At 41.7% G+C, this 19,152-nt stretch overlaps 1 long non-coding RNA gene across 1 annotated transcript in view; it reads right to left on the reverse strand.

The window, feature by feature from the left end:
- The window catches only part of LOC140906563 (uncharacterized), a 39,043-nt gene that overhangs the window by 17,928 nt on the left and 1,963 nt on the right, over positions 1-19,152 (reverse strand). Inside the window, exon 2 of the long non-coding RNA XR_012157149.1 lies at positions 15,571-15,683. This is a non-coding gene — a long non-coding RNA (uncharacterized LOC140906563). The remainder of the gene's footprint in view (positions 1-15,570; positions 15,684-19,152) is intronic.

Consider the following 19,152-nt stretch of genomic DNA (forward strand, 5'->3'; position numbering starts at 1 on the left):
TCACCAGTTTTGGGCCCCACATTACAAGAAGGATGTGGAAAAATTGGAAAGCGTCCAGCGGAGGGCAACAAAAATGGTTAGGGGACTGGAACACATGAGTTATGAGGAGAGGCTGAGGGAACTGGGATTGTTTAGTCTGCAGAAGAGAAGAATGAGGGGGGATTTGATAGCTGCTTTCAACTACCTGAAAGGGGGTTCCAAAGAGGATGGATCTAGACTGTTCTTAGTGGTGGCAGATGACAGAACAAGGAGTAATGGTCTCAAGTTGCAGTGGGGGAGGTTTAGGTTGGATATTAGGAAAAACTATTTCACTAGGAGGGTGGTGAAGCACTGGAATGTGTTACCTAAGGAGGTGGTGGAATCACCTTCATTAGAGGTTTTTAAGGTCAGTCTTGACAAAGCCCTGGCTGGGATGATTTAGTGGGGGATTGGTCCTGCTTTGTGCAGGGGATTGGACTAGATGACCTCCTGAGGTCCCTTCCAACCCTGATATTCTATGATTCTAACTGGGCTAAGTGGTGGGACTTCAGAAAACAGGATCACAGCTAGCGGCAGAGATGGCAGTGGTGAACACCATAAGAAACCATGGCAACAGAGGTAAGCAACAGCAGTGAGCTGTGGCAGTAGAAGAGGCATTGCTCAGCCCCCGCTTTCGGGATGGGAAATGAACCCATGTGAACATGCCCCTTAATTCTGGGATTTCACTGATTTTGGACAACCAACTGTGAATGGGGTGAGAGAAAGGGACATTCATCTGTCAGACTTTCACATTGCAAGCTGGGAAACTGAGGCAACGGACTACTGTCAAAGTTACTGTAGGGTCAGTGTTTACCTGTGGTTTTCATCCTTTTGATTCATTGTTGCAGTGTTTTTCCAAATTAATGCTGAGTTCCCTCTCCCTTTTATGAAAGTTTTTGTTTGTTATACAGAGATTCAGTGCTTGCAGCTAGGGAAGTATGGTCTCTGAGAGGTGCCATGGGGTGGTGATTAGATTTCCCAGATTTCTGGATGGGTCTTGAGCTGGTTCTGTTTTGTAATGTTAAGAAGAGCATCTTTGCCAGCAGGCTGGCTAACCTAGTGAGGAGGGCTTTAAACTAGGTTCACCGGGGGAAGGAGACCAAAGCCCTGAGGTAAGTGGGAAAGCGGGATACCGGGAGGAAGCACAGGCAGGAATGTCTGTGAGGGGAGGGCTCCTGCCTCATACTGGCAATGAGGGGCGATCAACAGGTTATCTCAAGTGCTTATATACAAATGCACAAAGCCTTGGAAACAAGCAGGGAGAACTGGAGGTCCTGGTGATGTCAAGGAACTATGACGTGATCGGAATAACAGAGACTTGGTGGGATAACTCACATGACTGGAGTACTGTCATGGATGGTTATAAACTGTTCAGGAAGGACAGGCAGGGCAGAAAAGGTGGGGGAGTAGCACTGTATGTAAGGGAGCAGTATGACTGCTCAGAGCTCCGGTACGAAACTGCAGAAAAACCTGAGTGTCTCTGGATTAAGTTTAGAAGTGTGTGCAACAAGAGTGATGTAGTGGTGGGAGTCTGCTATAGACCACCGGACCAGGGGGATGAGGTGGATGAGGCTTTCTTCCGGCAGCTCACGGAAGCTACTAGATCGCATGCCCTGATTCTCATGGGTGACTTTAATTTTCCTGATATCTGCTGGGAGAGCAATACAGCGGTGCATAGACAATCCAGGAAGTTTTTGGAAAGCGTAGGGGACAATTTCCTGGCGCAAGTGCTAGAGGAGCCAACTAGGGGGGGCGCTTTTCTTGACCTGCTGCTCACAAACCGGGTAGAATTAGTGGGGGAAGCAAAAGTGGATGGGAATCTGGGAGGCAGTGACCATGAGTTGGTTGAGTTCAGGATCCTGACGCAGGGAAGAAAGGTAAGCAGCAGGATAAGGACCCTGGACTTCAGGAAAGCAGACTTCGACTCCCTCAGGGAACGGATGGCCAGGATCCCCTGGGGGACTAACTTGAAGGGGAAAGGAGTCCAGGAGAGCTGGCTGTATTTCAAGGAATCCCTGTTGAGGTTACAGGGACAAACCATCCCGATGAGTCGAAAGAATAGTAAATATGGCAGGCGACCAGCTTGGCTTAATGGTGAAGTCCTAGCGGATCTTAAACATAAAAAAGAAGCTTACAAGAAGTGGAAGGTTGGACATATGACCAGGGAAGAGTATAAAAATATTGCTCGGGCATGTAGGAATGTTATCAGGAGGGCCAAATCGCACCTGGAGCTGCAGCTAGCCAGAGATGTCAAGAGTAACAAGAAGGGTTTCTTCAGGTATGTTGGCAACAAGAAGAAAGCCAAGGAATGTGTGGGCCCCTTACTGAATGAGGGAGGCAACCTAGTGACAGAGGATGTGGAAAAAGCTAATGTACTCAATGCTTTTTTTGCCTCTGTTTTCACTAACAAGGTCAGCTCCCAGACTGCTGCGCTGGGCATCACAAAATGCGGAAGAGATGGCCAGCCCTCTGTGGAGATAGAGGCGGTTAGGGACTATTTAGAAAAGCTGGACGTGCACAAGTCCATGAGGCCGGACGAGTTGCATCCGAGAGTGCTGAAGGAATTGGCGGCTGTGATTGCAGAGCCACTGGCCATTATCTTTGAAAACTCATGGCGAACCGGGGAAGTCCCGGATGACTGGAAAAAGGCTAATGTAGTGCCAATCTTTAAAAAGGGAAGAAGGAAGATCCTGGGAACTACAGGCCAGTCAGCCTCACCTCAGTCCCTGGAAAAATCATGGAGCAGGTCCTCAAAGAATCAATCCTGAAGCACTTGCATGAGAGGAAAGTGATCAGGAACAGCCAGCATGGATTCACCAAGGGAAGGTCATGCCTGACTAATCTAATTGCCTTTTATGATGAGATTACTGGTTCTGTGGATGAAGGGAAAGCAGTGGATGTATTGTTTCTTGACTTTAGCAAAGCTTTTGACACGGTCTCCCATAGTATTCTTGTCAGCAAGTTAAGGAAGTATGGGCTGGATGAATGCACTATAAGGTGGGTAGAAAGCTGGCTAGATTGTCGGGCTCAACGGGTAGTGATCAATGGCTCCATGTCTAGTTGGCAGCTGGTATCAAGTGGAGTGCCCCAAGGGTCGGTCCTGGGGCCGGTTTTATTCAATATCTTCATAAATGATCTGGAGGATGGTGTGGATTGCACTCTCAGCAAATTTGCGGATGATACTAAACTGGGAGGAGTGGTAGATATGCTGGAGGGGAGGGATAGGATACAGAAGGACCTAGACCAATTGGAAGATTGGGCCAAAAGGAATCTGATGAGGTTCAATAAGGATAAGTGCAGGGTCCTGCACTTAGGACGGAAGAACCCAATGCACAGCTACAGACTAGGGACCGAATGGCTAGGCAGCAGTTCTGCAGAAAAGGACCTAGGGGTGACAGTGGACGAGAAGCTGGATATGAGTCAGCAGTGTGCCCTTGTTGCCAAGAAGGCCAATGGCATTTTGGGATGTATAAGTAGGGGCATAGCGAGCAGATCGAGGGACGTGATCGTTCCCCTCTATTCGACATTGGTGAGGCCTCATCTGGAGTACTGTGTCCAGTTTTGGGCCCCGCACTTCAAGAAGGATGTGGATAAATTGGAGAGTCCAGCAAAGGGCAACAAAAATGATTAGGGGACTGGAACACATGAGTTATGAGGAGAGGCTGAGGGAGCTGGGATTGTTTAGCCTGCAGAAGAGAAGAATGAGGGGGGATTTGATAGCTGCTTTCAACTACCTGAAAGGGGGTTCCAAAGAGGATGGCTCTAGACTGTTCTCAATGGTAGCAGATGACAGAACGAGGAGTAATGGTCTCAAGTTGCAGTGGAGGAGGTTTAGATTGGATATTAGGAAAAACTTTTTCACTAAGAGGGTGGTGAAACACTGGAATGCGTTACCTAGGGAGGTGGTAGAATCTCCTTCCTTAGAGGTTTTTAAGGTCAGGCTTGACAAAGCCATGGCTGGGAATATTTAACTGGGAATTGGTCCTGCTCTGAGCAGGGGGTTGGACTAGATGACCTTCTGGGGTCCCTTCCAACCCTGATATTCTATGATTCTATGATTCTATGATTCTATGATTCTATGAGGAACCTCTAGAAATTGAACCCAGTTCTTGTTGCTGCTGTCACCACCTGGCAGAAGGGTTACATGCACGAAGAAGAGTCCAATCCTGCCTCAATTGAAATCAATGGCAGAACTCCCACTGACTTTAATGGAAGCAGGCCCATGATTTTTACTCAGTTAATGCTGTGCTTGAAAATTCTCGGATAAGAAGCAAACAATTGATTCATCCTTTCACAGTGTTCACGTGGGTACAAAAAATCACATTTCATCCAGCCAGTTCTTAAAAGTGAACACTGTGTTTTGTTAGAGATATTGGAAGCAAAGTGGGAGCTGCTGACTGTTTGTTTTAAATTCAGATACAGGCTACTTCATTATTTTATCTTTATCTGATTTCCCAACTCTCCTATTTCTAGTCACATCTATATCCAAAGCATGTCATGTATCCAGGAGGGTAGGAGGAAGGACTGGAAGAAGAGGAAGGTAAAATAAGTGAATAATCTATATGTAAGAAAAATAATTACAAATTAGGAGAAAACATCATGTTCTTCTAAAGTTGTACTTGTGGTTTTTGGTTTTTTAATTTATTTCTTGGTGGGAGTTGGAGGAAAAGGGAGAGGCAAAAATAAAGAAGAAAAAAAACCCATATATGGTTGTCAGTGCCCCCATTTCTTCACTCAACTACCTACTCTCCCTATTAACAACAATAAAAACATATTTATATAGTTTCTTGCTTTCCAAAGGATCTCAAACCACTTCACACATCACAGTATATACCCCAAACCACTGAAGAGCAGTCACTTCTGGGGTGAAGTGCAAAAGCCCTTTAGTGCACAGTATGATACACATTAGTAGCCGGAGGAGAAATTTTGGCAAGGGAGGAAGGCAAACCCATATTGTTAAGAAAAGTGCCATGGGATCTAAGGCTGTTTAAACAAATCTGGGGGCACTGTGAAGTTACTCATCTGGAGTCAACATCTACAAGGCCAAGAATCAGTGTGTGACCTTCTTCCAACTGTCAAATGTTTATGCCATGAAAACTGCAATGGCAGCTGAAGGAAGGAGGCAATAAGTAATGGGTCCAGAACTGTTGTGTATTCATGGGTAGAATTAAAATAATAGTGAATGAAGATTTCCTGTTTAATAGGAAGAGGGTAACACAATGAGGCTTTAGACCCAGTACGGGCTGTCTGATATAGTTTGCCTTCTTGAGGAAAAGGTTAGAAGCAATTTACGTTTGGCACTTTGAGGGACTCCCATTGTTTGTGAACATACAAAGTAAACATAAAGATTCATCCCCCTAACAGACTTGAACAAAGGAGACACACCACATTTAGGGCATGTGACTATGACCAAACCCAATCTTTAAAAAGCCCATTTCCTTCCAACTTAGCCCATAAACAGACATCTGAATGGCTATTTGGGCCTCTGCAAGCATTTAGCATTAATGTTTGTATGGAGCTCTGAAGACATAAAGTGCTATGTTGATACTAAGTTTTACTACAAAGTTTTATCAACAATTCTTTATCAGAATTTCCAACTAATGTCAGTGAGGACATCTGCTCAAACTGATGACACAAAGTGGCTTATTGTTATAAAATTTGGGTCTACCGTTAAACCTACATTCAATAGAGGTTGTGAAGATGAGAAAAGTCTTTGACAGAACTTATTTGTGAAGTTCATAGAAAATGATTTCTTGCAGAAAAAGGCACAAGAAGTATATTCTAATCCAAACTCTGAAAGTAAAAGAAAAGAGAAAGAAAGGCTCAACAGTAATAATTGCATAAAATAATCTGGAATGAGTATGGTGAAATCTGCAGAGGAAAAGACAAAGATTTTTATACAGAATGACATGGTAATGAGATAAATCAAGAAGAAGGGACATTAAAATGGGGGAGAAGAAAAGAACAAACTATAATTTCACTTTTCCAATAAAAATATCCATTGATATACAATTGAATCATATCTCATCCATTCCCTGCAAAACAATGCTTTTATTAAATGATGAGGTATTTTTTTTGTTAAAGTTTACTTATTGATACCCTAGGTAGTATTGTTACACATATCCCCCTTGACAAATTATTCCATTTTCTAATTGACATTACTATTATAACTTTTTGTATTAACACGTAAATTATTTTTCTTGTTTTAGTTTCAGGCTTCTACTCCTGATTTTATAACCCTTCATCATCTTAAATATTCCTCCCCCCTCTTTTATGTTCCTATCTCTCCATTATTTATAGATACTTATATTCATCTCCATCCCCATCCTGCATCATTTTTTTCCTCTAGGTTACACACTTCGTTAATGTTTCTTCATAAGTCATATCCTCTTGTCTTTTGTCATCTTTGTTACCCATTTTTGGGTCCCCTCCAGTTTGTCGGTCTTTTGTTTTTAAAGAAGATTCAAAGCCTGAGTACAGCACTCCAAGTGCAGAACAACCAAGACTGCATATATAGGAATTTTTACTTCATACAAAGAGAAATTGTTAATGAATGTTAATAATGATTAAAACCTAAAAAATTAACACAAATGACATCTTTTCAGTGCAACTCCAACAGTTTTAAAAGTTTCTCTGTTTCCCTTGCCTCCCCATGTTGAATTTCCTCCCCCCTCCTTTTTTATTTATTTTTTTTTGTTCAGTTTGGTTTTATTTCAGTTTTATGAGGGTTTTTTGTTTGTGTTTTTTTTTAAGATGATTAATTGTACTGTATTTTTATAATGTATTCTTTAATTATAGTCCAGCACTTGGGCATCTTGGCAGGGGTTTCTTTGAATGAAATTCAGCTTTCCCATAGAAAGCCCAAGTTAGAGTGGGAAGCTCAGCTTAGGTACTAGATCAACATCCAATCACTTATATCAGTGAAAGGTTATAGCTGATTGATTACAAGCATGACATTATATTAAGTGAGGTGAAGATCACAGCTAAACCAAAATACTGCTAATTGGAAATAGTGTGGTAAGAATGGGAATTCAAGTAGAGATATTTGATCTTTTAGAGCTGGGCAGACATTTGTCATCATCTGAAGTTGACAGAGAGTCACACAGTAAGCCAGCAAGGTTCTGAAACTGCACTGTGATATCTGCATCATAACTTTAAACCATTTAGTGATGATATTGCATTGGCCCAATAATGTCATTATGTACTGATGCAATATTATGGCTCAATTATCCTAACATAATGTCAGAACATAGCATGTGATTATGATGTGATTTTCTGCAATCATACTGGATGCAAGATCATACCTTCACCCTGCTCCTTCCTCATCATGGCTGTTTGAAAGTAGCTAGGATTTGAAAGGCTTTCTTTCTCCCTTTCCTCATGGAGAAAAACAATACTCTTAACTGTTGGGCTGCTCTGTGCTCCTTGCTCAGAGATTATTGCTAGAGATGGGGTACAGGCTCCTCAAGACTAGGTTAATATTTTATTTCTTTTCATGATCATCTTTACATTGTTACCTCAGAGATTTGGTTTTCCATTCCAGACTTGATTATTTTTGTCCAAACTAAAATCTTGGCCTCTCTCTCTTGCCAACATCTCCTTGTGGATGTCCGACCATCAATTTGAACTCAACATGGCCAAAAGTGAACTCTTAGTCTTTCTTTCAAAAACTGTCTCCCTTTCTCAATCTCTGTGGAAAACACCACCATCCTCACTGTCACCCAAGTCTGTAAACTTTGACTTGGCCCTCTTTCTAGACCCATGTCTAAATTGTACAGCTGCTTTTTACAAAACATCTCTAAGATCCAGCCTCTCCCCTGTTCATACTGCTATAACTCTAGTCCAGGTCATAAGAACATAAGAACGGCCATACTGGGTCAGACCAAAGATCCATATAGCCCAGTATCCTCTCTTCCGACAGTGACCAATGCCAGGTGCCCCAGAGCAGCAGTTCTCAACTAGGGGTCCGAGACCCCCTTAGGGCACCGCGAGCAAGTTGTAGAGGGGCCGCCAAGCAGGGCCAGCATTAGACTTACTGGGGCCCAGGGCAGAAAGCCAAAGCCACACCGTCCCGAGCCCCATCACCTGGGTCTGAAGCTGAATCCTGAGCAACTTAGCTTTGTGGGGCCCTCTATTGGCATGGGGCCCCAGGCAGTTGCCCTGTTTGCTACCTCCTAATGCCGGCCCTGGCTTTTATATGCAGAAAAACAGTTGTTGTGGCATAGGTGGGCCGTGGAGTTTTTATAGTATGTTGGGGGGGCTCAGAAAGAAAAAAGGTTGAGAACCCCTACCCCAGAGGGAATGAACAGAACAGGTAATTATCAAGTGATCCATTCCTTGTTGCACATACCCAGCTTTTGGCAAACAGAGGCTAGGGACACCATCTCTGCCCATCCTGGCTAATAGCCATTGATGGACCTATCCTCCATGAATTTATTGAGTTATTTTTTGAACCCTGTTATAGTCTTGGACTTCACAACATCCTCTGGCAAGGAGTTCATAGAATCATAGAATATCAGGGTTGGAAGGAAACTCAGGAGGTCATCTAGTCCAACCCCCTGCTCAGAGCAGGACCAATCCCCAACCAAATCATCCCAGCCAGGGCTTTGTCAAGCCTGACCTTAAAAACCTCTAACGAAGGTGATTCTACCACCTCCCTAGGTAACGCATTTCAGTGCTTCACCACCCTCCTAGTGAAAAAGATTTTCCTAATATCCAACCTAAACCTCCCCCACTGCAACTTGAGACCATTACTCCTTGTTCTGTCATCTGCTACCACTGAGAACAGTCTAGAACCATCCTCTTTGGAACCCCCTTTCAGGTAGTTGAAAGCAGCTATCAAATCCTCCCTCATTCTTCTCTTCCGTAGACTAAACATCCCCAGTTCCCTCAGCCTCTCCTCATAAGTCATGTGTTCCAGTCCCCTAATAATTTTTGTTGCCCTCCGCTGGACTCTTTCCAATTTTTCCACATCCTTCTTGTAGTGTGGGGCCCAAAACTGGACACAATACTCCAGATGAGGCCTCACCAGTGTCGAATAGAGGGGAACAATCCGTCCCTCGATCTGCTGGCAATGCCCCTACTTATACATCCCAAAATGCCATTGGCCTTCTTGGCAGCAAGGGCACACTGTTGACTCATATCCAGCTTCTCGTCCATTGTAACCCCTAGGTCCTTTTCCGCAGAACTGCTGCCTAGCCACTCGGTTCTTAATCTGTAGCTGTGCATGGGATTCTTCCGTCCTAAGTGCAGGACTCTGCACTTGTCCTTGTTGAACCTCATCGGATTTCTTTTGGCCCAATCCTCTAATTTGTCTAGGTCCCTTTGTATCCTATCCCTACCCTCCAGCTTATCTACCTCTCCTCCCAGTTTAGTGTCATCTGCAAACTTGCTGAGGGTGCAATCCACACCATCCTCCAGATCATTTATGAAGATATTGAACAAAACTGGCCCCAGGACCGACTCTTGGGGCACTCCACTTGATACCTGCTGCCAACTAGACATGGAGCCATTGATCACTACCCGTTGAGCCCGACACTCTAGCCAGCTTTCTATCCACCTTCTAGTCCATTCATCTAGCCAATACTTCTTTAACTTGCTGGCAAGAATACTGTGGGAGACCATGTCAAAAGCTTTACTAAAGTCAAGGAACAACATGTCCACTGCTTTCCCTTCATCCACAGAGCCAGTTATCTCATCACAGAAGGCAATTAGATTAGTCAGGCATGACTTGCCATTGGTGAAGCCATGCTGACTGTTCCTGATCACTTTCCTCTCCCCTAAGTGCTTCAGAATTGATTCCTTGAGACCTGCTCCATGATTTGTTGACTGTGTGTTGTGTGAAAAAATACTTCCTTTTGCTTGTTTTAAACCTGCTGCCTACTAATTTCATTCGGTGACCCCCAGTTCTTGTGTTATTAGGAGTAAATAACACTTCCTTATTTACTTTCTGCACACCAGTCATGATTTTATAGACCTCTATCATAGCCCCCCTTAGTCATCTCTTTTCCTAGCTGAAAAGTCCCAGTCTTATTAATCTCTCCTCATGCGGCAGCCATTCCATACCCCTAATCATTTTGTTGCCCTTTTCTGAACCTTTTCCAAGTCCAATATACCTTTGTTGAGATGGGGTGACCACATCTGCATACAGTATCCAAGATGTGGGCATACCTTGGATTTATATAGAGGCATTATGATATTTTCTGTCTTATTATCTATCCCTTTCTTAATAATTCACAACATTCTGTTCACTTTTTTGACTGCTGCTGCACATTGAGTGGATGTTTTTAGAGAACTATCCACAATGACTCCAAGATCTCTTTGAGTGGTAACAGCTAATTTAGACCCCTTCATTTTATATGTATAGTTGGGATTATGTTTTCTAATGCGCATTACCTTGCATTTATCAACATTGAATTTCATCTGCCATTTTGTTGCCCGGTCACCCAGGTTCTGAGTTCCCTTTGTAGCTCTTTGCAGTCTGCTTCGGACTTAACTACCTTGAGTAGTTTTATATCCTCTGCAAATGTTGCCACCTCACTGTTTACCCCTCATTACCTTATGTCTTGACTACTGCAACCACCTCCTTTCTAGCTTTGACAACTACCATTTGTTGCTAAATATACTTACATGAAGTAGAAAGGTCACTGGTGGGTGAGACAGGGTACCAGAAAAAGTGGCACAATAGGCTCTGCTAGTGTTTCCTCAGCCCCGTTTAAGAAATAAATTGCTCATTTTAAACACACATTTTCCTGATATCTTGCAGCAGCTTCCTTTGTGCTTCCTCCCAAAATTGACTTGAATACCTTTTTCAAATACATAGTATTGTTCTCAGTAGGCTGGCCCCAAAATCTATTGACATGAAGTGGAGTCTCTCCATTTACTTGAGTGGGCTTTGGAGGTGACTGTATGTTCCCATTGTTCTTCCCCAAAATCTGATCAGCTACAATACACAAAATATGGGACATATAAATGAAAAGGGGAAGCCATGAAAAATATAGATGACAATGGCTATGATCTAATAAAGTTGTGAATAAACACTTTGTTAATAGGAAGAAACATCTCTCTCTTTTAGCCTGCTGACTCCTGGGCTAGATCCTGCAAGGGTGCTAGTGGAAGCGGATGGTATTCAGCATCTTGCATTTATCAACATTGAATTTCATCTGCAATTTTGTTGCCCAGTCACCCAGTTTTGTGAGATCCTTTTGTAGCTCTTCGCAGTCTGCTTGGGGCTTAACTATCTTGCATAGGTTTATATCCTCTGCAAATTTTGTCACCTCACTGTTTACCCCTCATTACCTCATGTCTTGACAGATGCTTAGCACCTGAGAGGCCAGGGCCTCAGTCTTGAAAAACCATTTAAAATGGAGACAGCAAGAAAAAATCATTCACCTGCACTTCATTTGTCTCAGTTACCATGAAGTGAATGGTGATAGAGCCAAAATACTGGACTAATACTATTGCAAACAGTGGTGTTCTGGAAGAAATTAAAGAGTTTTTATCTCCAGAACAGCCTCCTTCCAATGTATTTTATGGTATTTTCACAATGTTTGAGACATAGCAATGTGTGGCCTGTGTGTGTGTGGGCGGGTGGGTTTTGGAGTTTGTTTGATTTTTTTTTTTTAAATCCTCTCTGGAAACTAGATCGTCTGACTGCAGGTTTAAAAATAATCTTCAGCAGTCTCAGAATGCAAATCTCGCTTCCACACTTGTAAGACTGTTGTATGAATCTCTCCTGTGAGAAATCCGCTTCCTGATATCATGTTAATTACTAGTACAAGAACAAAAGGAACAGATGTTTGTTTGTGTTTACACCATGCAGTAATAATTCCTTGATTCCAATAGAGACCACCGTGTCAGCTGGAAAAAGGATCTTCACTCACTATTTTGGGGATGGGAAACATCTAAGTTGGAAGAGTAAGACATTAAAAGATTATCACAATCAGGGTCCAGACACCCCAGGGGGAGAACAGGGTCTGAACAGCAAAGAATAAAAAATGAATCAACTGATTGTATACAATATAATTCTACTACAATAATGGATCGAGTAAAGTCTTTTTATGAAATCTGGTGAAATGCTGCCCATGAATATCATTGTGTGATGTATGTACAGTGGTATGTAAAGAATTATGTATGTGTGCTGGAACTATGTTCCTAAAACATGGTCTGGGGAGAGCCGATAAACCAGCTTGCCTTAGAGAAAGGAATATGGATTTACCTGCCTGGGTCAAGCTTTGTATGCCAGCGAACAATGAAAGTACTTTTACTAATAAGGTAAAGCAATCAAGCTAAGAAGTGGCAGCTTGGTGATCACATCAGGGGATAGAATCTGCACCCCAGGAATCCTTCCTGACTCTTAAGCTGGAGAAAATGGACTTTGGATAATATAAGGGGAGCAAAAAGTCATTTTCATTATTCAGCACTTAGGGAACATAGTGAACAGTACTCTCTATGAAACTTGGATCCACTGGCCACAAGGGCTAGAGATGCAGGTAACTTGATACAAGTTAGAAAACTTCTTAGGCAAAGATTGTAACCAGTTCAAATTAAAAAATTTAGATGATTGAAAGCATGTTTTGTTTTGTTTGTAACCCTATTTGTATCTTTTTCTCTTGTTTAGTATCACTTAGATCTCTGCTCTTTGTTAATAAATTTATTCTTAGTTTTACTATAAACTATCTCAGTGCTGTGTGCTCTGTCTCTTTGGAGGCAGCAAACTTAATGATTTCTGTGAGTGTCCAGTAAGAGAGACTGGACATTCCAGGGAGACTTGGAAACTTCAGTGATTGTTACCTGCAAGGCAAGGTAAAGACTGGCAGAGTCTCGAGGAGTTTGCTGGCAAGGGAGACAGGCTGGAGTGCCAGGGAGCTGACACACAGCTTAGCAAATTGCTGAGGCAGAGGGTAACAAAATGGTTTACAGTTATGGGTATCCTGAGCAGAATGTCACAAAGATAAAAACCAGTGTTGAAAGTAGAGGGTCTCTTATTAAATAGCCTTTCCTGATACATATCAGATGATCACATCTTCATTATGTAATTCAGAAGAACTTGTTAAAATCTGTTCAATAAAAGCCTTGTATCTTATTTCCCTATTCACTATATCTAATTTCTGAAAGTAATTAATTTCTGCCTGCCCTATGTATACTGAATTAAATGACTAAATTGATTGACCAGCTATCCTATGAGAGGAAGAATATAACTGTGTAATGCTAAACTGAAAAAAAAATAGGTTCAAGAGTACAAAACAGATATTGCTTTAAGAAGTAAATTTAAAACATTACCTAGTATATATGTTTTCCCCTCCATTCATCTCTTAAGATATAAAAAACAAATTGAAGAATGAACTTTTAGGGGAGCTTAAAAATTCCCATTAATGTGAATACAGGCCTACCCCACACTGGTTAAAGATCATTTTTGCTCAACGAATTCTGTTTGTACCAAAGAACAGTAGAAATGACATTGATGGGGATGACCCGTCAACTGGGATTATTTAGTCTGCAGAAGAGAAGAATGAGGGGGGATTTGATAGCTGCTTTCAACTACCTGAAAGGGGGTTCCAAAGAGGATGGATCTAGACTGTTCTCAGTGGTAGCAGATGACAGAACAAGGAATAGTGGTCTCAAGTTGCAGTGGGGGAGGTTTAGGTTGGATATTAGGAAAAACTTTTTCACTAGGAGGGTGGTGAAGCACTGGAATGCATTACCTAGGGAGGTGGTGAAAGCTCCTTCCTTTGAGGTTTTTAAGGTCAGGCTTGACAAAGTCCTGGCTGGGATGATTTAGTTGGGGTTGGTCCTTCTTTGAGCAGGGAGTTGGACTAGATGACCTCCTCCTGAGGTCCTTCGAACGCAGATATTCAACGATTCTATGACCCAGTGACAAAGCCATTGCTGTTTTTACTGCATCTGTGTCACTAACATATTATTTCTATAGCCTTTGTAGCATCATCATGTTCTCTGTGCTGTTCTCACCTGAAGCATATAATTTTCCTATTCCTTGTTTGAGTTGACAGAATGATTTTTTGCACTGAATACTGTGTCATCAAAACTGTATCTTTTCTCCCCAAAAATGCTATATTGAAAAACAGTCATGCAATTTGGTGTTCATAATCATCATGTAATCAGATTAAATAGTCTACTTTACTTATCAACTTATTTAGAAAAGTATCAATCATATAAAATATAGAATGATAACCTCTTGTTAGGCTCGATTGCACCTTCCAGTGGGAAAACTTATTTGAGGACACTGTAGTGGAGGAAATTTCGATAAAGTTCTCCTTGAGGTGGATTTTTCACAAGTTGTTTCCTCCCATCCCCATGAAACAGGCAGTGAGGCCTGTCCACAGACTCAACAGTTTCCCAAAAGTTATGCGAAAGGACTTTTGAAGCTAGTGGCTGCATAAGGGATCCCTCATAAAGTGGGAAGCCCCAATGCAGAGCAAAGACAGCGGAAAATGAATCCAACCTGAGCCTATTATTTTTCCACCGTCAGCACTGTAAGAATCCCTCTTACCCAGTCTACTCTTCCCTCAACTTGCCACATCCCTCCTCATGGATCTCCCTCTATATGGTCTGAGGAGAAGGGTGGGAACACTGAAGCAAAGATGGCTGAGCCACCATTTCCATGAGTGGGGTGGCTGAGGCGATCTAAGCATAGAGCAGGGGTTCTCAACCTTTTTCTTTCTGCAGCCCCCCGCAACATGTTATAAAAACTCCATGGCCCACCTGTACCTCAACTGTTTTTCTGCATATAAAAGCAGAAGTAGCAAGCAAGACTATTGCCCAGGGCCCCACACCACAGAGGGTCCTGTGAAGCTAAATTGATCAGGCTTCGACTTCAGCCCCTGGTGGCACCGTTTCTGCCCTGGGACCCAGGGAGTCTAACACTGGCCCTGCTTGGCAGACCCCCTGAAATTTGTTTGTGTGCCCCCCTCAGGGGGCCCCAGACCCCTGGTTGAGAACCACTGGCATAGAGGACCCCTTCCATAGGGGAGGGATGATCAGTCTTATCATATTGGATAAATACATCAAAAAAGCTATGTTCCAAAATTAGCCCTATTCACTCCATTCCCAACAGTCAACAATACTAAAATAAGTTCCTTTAATAGCTCACTGGTTGTCATTTGAATTTAAGTTTTTCCATAAAGAAAATCTCTGTCAACTCTGTTGTTGCCAGTTATCTGTGCAGTGTAACTTTTTGATCCTAAAGAAAGAAGGGGCAAAAAGCTACAATATTTTTCCTCCTGAAAAAGTTGGTGATATGATGGGAAATGTCAGTAAAAATGTATGTCAAGTGCTGCTGAAAATCACAAAAGAGAGTTCCCTCTGGTCATTTTATATTTATATCAAAGTTGCTATTCAAGCTGAGAACTCTGAAAGTCTCTGTCTGGTAAGCTAGTGCAACATTACTTCAGCTCAGCTTAGTAAAAATGTCACATTAGAACTTCCTGACAACTGTCTTGTTTGTTAACAATTAAAACCTGTCTTTATGGCTCCGTAACGTTCCCTTCCCCATCCAACCCCTAAGTAAGAGATGAAACAACTTGATGTGTTCACCTGATGTGTTCAACGAGATGTGCTCGTTCACCTGCACATCCACCAATGTGATCTATGCCATCATGTGCCAGCAATGCCCCTCTGCCATGTACATTGGTCAAACTGGACAGTCTCTACGTAAAAGAATAAATGGACACAAATCAGATGTCAAGAATTATAACATTCATAAACCAGTCGGAGAACACTTCAATCTCTCTGGTCACGCAATCACAGACATGAAGGTCGCTATCTTAAAACAAAAAAACTTCAAATCCAGACTCCAGCGAGAAACTGCTGAATTGGAATTCATTTGCAAATTGGATACTATTAATTTAGGCTTAAATAGAGACTGGGAGTGGCTAAGTCATTATGCAAGGTAGCCTGTTTCCTCTTGTTTTTTCCTATCCCCCCCCCAGATGTTCTGGTTTAACTTGGATTTAAACCTGGAGAATGGTCAGTTTAGATGAGCTATTACCAGCAGGAGAGTGAGTTTGTGTGTGTATGGGGGTGGGGGGGATGTGAGAAAACCTTGATCTATGCAGGAAATAGCCCGACTTGATTATGTAAAGAGTTGTCACTTTGGATGGGCTAGCACCAGCAGGAGAGTGAATTTGTGTGGGGGGGTGGAGGGTGAGAAAACCTGGATTTGTGCTGGAAATGGCCCACCTGTTGATCACTTTAGATAAGCTATTACCAGCAGGACAGTGGGGTGGGAGGAGGTATTGTTTCATGATTTCTGTGTGTATATAAAGTCTGCTGCAGTTTCCACGGTAAACATCTGATGAAGTGAGCTGTAGCTCACGAAAGCTCATGCTCAAATAAATTGGTTAGTCTCTAAGGTGCCACAAGTACTCCTTTTCTTTTTGCAAACAACAAATATGTACTAGTAAAATGCCCTATGCAAAATTTCAAGGACAATGAAAGGTTGATATTCTGAATGAACATTAAACCAGGGAAAGAAAGCAATGATCAAGCCTGCGTTATATGTAGCATCCTGAGACAAGTTGTTTTGTAAATAACAAGGTCAGTTGTTTCTCTTATTGCTCAACCATGGAAAAATCTGCTTGCTGCTCTTTTTAAAGGAAGAACTCACAATTTGAAAGCCTACCAAGAGGTGCTGCCAGTTATTGAAGTTGCTGAACCCTCTCGCTAATTGCCTTTTCCTCTTTTATCTACTGTCTTCTGACTTAATTTACACAAATATAGATATGAATAAAGACTTAATAGTAATGATCAAAATAATCTTAGCACTAGTAATACTTACTTACCAATAACAACATTATCACCATTCCTATTGTCATTCTTCCTACCCATTTCTCTCTCTCTCTGTGTATGTGTGTGTGTGCGTTTTAAAAGAATAAGTACTAGATTGGGTTGGTTCTTGAATCTTGACTGGCCACTTCAGAAAACCCATCCTCCAAATCCACAAAAAGAAAGGCAATCTGATGCTGGCTGTACTACTTATTTAACAGTGCAAGATTAAGAAGTGTAAAACAGTTGTGTAAGATTCTCTCCACGAGCTCTATTTTTCCATGCAGGATAAAAGCAACTCCCACTGAAGTGAATGGGAATTACTCTTATCCTGAAATTGGGAAATATTTAGGTTTTGTTAATTACTGATGACTATATTACTATTGCTTTGTTTTGTGACACTTTATTATAGTGTAAATGAAATACCTGTAGAGGAAAAATTGAGGCTCATAATGACAAAAATTTACAGTTCTCCAGTCATGAAATGTACAAAACTATCTGCAAAGGTCTTCATCAGACCTCTTAGTTTTGTGTGGTATATAACTGTGCTGGAATTGCACACTTTACTTTAAGAGCCGTGTTGAGGATGCTTGCAGAGTAGAGGGCTCTACAGCAAAGCATGCAGCTAGCCATTATGAAAAGAGCCAGCTAAAAGTAAGATGTGTGGGTTGTGCCTCACTGTCTTAGGGAGCAGCTTGCCATTATTGTTTTTCTGTCTCTGTCTCTGTCTTTTTGGGTTCTTGTGTGGTATTCTGGAGTCTAAGAAATAAAGTATTGTTCTGTTGCAACCTTCCAGTAGCAGTATTTATGTTTTACCTCATTTTTCTGTGTCTATACTGTGAACATAACAAACATGGCCAAGATTTTCAAAAAGAACATGATTCTGAATGCCTCAATTTTTGAGTATCTTGAGACATCTTAGGCTCTTGATTTTCAGAAAGTGGTAAGCATCAGTGCATTGAAATTCAGGCCCTTATAAACCATCTCATGTGGAGCACTCAGAATCATTAGTCAGTTGCAAATTTCCTGCAAGAATTTTTGACATTTTGATAAAATTTGCCATCTCTAATTAGGACAAGTCAAAATCACAATAATAGTAATAATTACTAATAATGTTTGCAAACCCACAATCTCACGAAAAATTAGTTTGGGTCAATTGAAATGTTTCTTTTCAATATTTGCAAACCATTTTGTTTTAATTTTGATCTTTCCTCCCCTTTTAAACCTTTTTTAAGGGTAAGTTTAGTAAAGTTCATAAATAGAAAGTGGTAATGGCTCAAAAAAGTGAAAATTTCTAGTTTGACAGTCTTGAAAGGTTTTTAACCAATTTTTTTGTGAGTCAGGTATTTCGAACCCAACACTGTTTCACAACAGTTTCAATTTTTTCTTGCGCGGGAGGGTGGGGGAAGGGCAAAACATTTTTTCTTTTGTCAAACAACAAGGTGCTGAGTATCCTTAATTTCTGTTGACATCAGAATTCAGGGTGTTCAGCACCTAATAGGATTGTGCCCAAAGCAACTACTGAAGCAAAGTGTAAATTCCAGCTAGGATGAAAAGCATTTCTTCAGTATAATTCATTCCGCTTGTAACCCAAGGCCCATTTGAAAAGTTATAAAGTAGAAAAACAAATAATAAAGCCATCCCTGGTTTGTGAGAAATGACTAAATTAAATCTGAAATCTGGGGCTTATCCTGCAAGGTGCTGAGTGCCTCCTGAGGAGTACTGAGCCTCCTCAAATCCCTTTCCTTTCAGTGGGGCTTGTGGGCTCTCAGCATCCCTCAAGAGGCGCTCAGCACCTTGAAGAATCAGGCTTCATGAGAGAGACACTTCAGAGACATAAATTCAGTTCTTCAACCTATATTTTTCCAGTCCATTCTTCTCTCCATCTCATAACCTTACGTGCTAATGACTGCTGAACTGCGTAGATGTCTGCAATTTCAGAAGGTAATCATCGCTTCTGCTTTAGTGCCTTTCTGCCGCTTTCAACAATTTATGAACAATAGCCGATGATGACTAAATAATTAATTCAGCAGAGAAAAAAAAATCTTTGAATACATTTCATATTGTTAGGAAAAGAATAATGTCACAAGAGGGACAGCGGAAAGAAGGACAGGCTCTCTCTTGCTGTTTACATGCCACAGTTGCCCCTTTCCGTATTAAAGAGACAATACCAAGGTTTTAGAAGCTCAAAATGTCACCTATCTTCTTTCAAATTGTTACAATGAGTTTTTCTGAGGCTAATGATTTTCGTTTTGTTTTCTAAATTAAGTGCTCACAATTCTCACTTGTAATTTCACCCTATGACCTTCAATTCATATGGGGGCAACTGAAAGTGGGGGAGGGCAAGGAGGG

This window comes from Lepidochelys kempii, chromosome 2, assembly GCF_965140285.1.
Source record: "Lepidochelys kempii isolate rLepKem1 chromosome 2, rLepKem1.hap1, whole genome shotgun sequence".
Lineage (NCBI taxonomy): Eukaryota > Metazoa > Chordata > Testudines > Cheloniidae > Lepidochelys > Lepidochelys kempii.